Here is a 1,651-nt window from a genome sequence, read left to right as displayed (position 1 = left end):
AATGTTTCTGGTGCTTAGCTGCTGAGTCACGCCCGAATCAACTCTGCAAATGGGAGGAAGGGGCGGAACTGGAGGACCAAGCAGCGGCCGGACCTCCAACCAGAGTGAGTGAGAAGCGGGGCCAAAGCATTCTCGGGAGTGAACGCTTCAGGATTGGTCAGAAAGCAAACTGTTTTGCAGGATTGATCGTTCTCACTACATAGTGGAGTATTCAACCTTTCTCACAAATCAATGTGAGATTTTAAGAAATAGTTGAGATGTAAATCTGATAACGTATATTAGGGAGATTTAAACAATCCTTAGATAAACACATAGGTGATTTTGCAATAGTGTAGGGAGACGAGCTGAGAATAATTCACAGGTCGGCGTGAATAATTCACAGGAGAAAGTGAGGTCTGCAGATGCTGGAGTCAGAGCTGAAAATGTGTTGCTGGAAAAGCGCAGCAGGTCAGGCAGCATCCAGGGAACAGGAGAATCGACGTTTCGGGCATAAGCCCTTCTTCAGGAAGAATTCACAGGTCGGTTTACACAACTCGAGTCAGAAACTTATATTCAAACTCCCAGAACGATTGGTAATTTACATACCTGGCCGGTATGGTTAAGTTGAACCGAACAATCTATTTACATAGTTAGCAGCTCAATGACTGTAACTCTACAGAGCAATTCTTAATGACTAGTATTTCACCCATGATCCTGCGCAGATGTGAATATTCTCTATAAACTCACCGGTAACCTCAGACGCACGCGCAGTTTGGTTTCTATGCAGAGCATGCGCAGTGTCACATTGATCAGGAGAGAGACAGGGAGAGACAAGGAGCTGCTTTCTCCAGCAGCGGCTGCGATCGGCTTCAGAGAGCGGCGTTCAGAGCCGGTGTGTGGGAGCCTCGCTGGGAGAAAGGAGCGGAGAGATTTCACAAGTCCCGGATACAGGTTAAAAACAAATCGACAAAGACCCTCCAGGCCCGGGTAAGGAGGTGGCGGTCTCTGATCAAGGAAGCGGCTCAGGTTCACGGCCGCCATTTGTTTGAGGGAAGAGGGAGCGCTCAGGGCCGCCATCTTGAGAAGGTCAAGGTGCAGGAGGACGGGGCTCTCGGGATCTGTAGAACAATCAGAGGAAAGGGAAGACCCATTGTTATTGATTAATTCCACAAACACAGCTTCACTGGGCGGTCCCGCAGGAATATCCTCTCTCAGTCCTGCTGGGATGTTTCACCCAGTCAGAACCAGCAGCTCTCCTCCTCTCTCAGCTCCCCTTCTGTCCTTCCTGCAGCATCTGTCCCCTGGAACATTGAGCTGCCTGTCCTTTCACTCCCTCAGCTGTGTTTCTGTAATGCCTGTGATATCCCAGTCCCACCTTAGATTACTTCACTAACGACAGGAATGCACCCGATGGATTTTTCTTAGCATCAGCAATTGTTTAATATTCACTTACAGGTTTTAATTACATCGTTTTTGAAGCATTTACTTCACATTCAATCATTTCAAATGGTGGGATTTGGATCTGTGTCCAGAGATCACTTGCTGAGTTTCTGGATAAATTGTCACACAATAATGCCACTAGGCCATCACTTCGCCTGCTCACAGTTTGTATATCCCAGTGCAACATGAATCAAAACCCTTTCTTCCTGCACAATTGTTTGACCCAGCACTC

The sequence above is a fragment of the Chiloscyllium plagiosum genome, chromosome 8 (genome assembly GCF_004010195.1).
Source record: "Chiloscyllium plagiosum isolate BGI_BamShark_2017 chromosome 8, ASM401019v2, whole genome shotgun sequence".
Lineage (NCBI taxonomy): Eukaryota > Metazoa > Chordata > Chondrichthyes > Orectolobiformes > Hemiscylliidae > Chiloscyllium > Chiloscyllium plagiosum.
The sequence above is the reverse complement of the archived record's forward strand: the minus strand, read 5'-3'. Positions refer to the sequence as shown.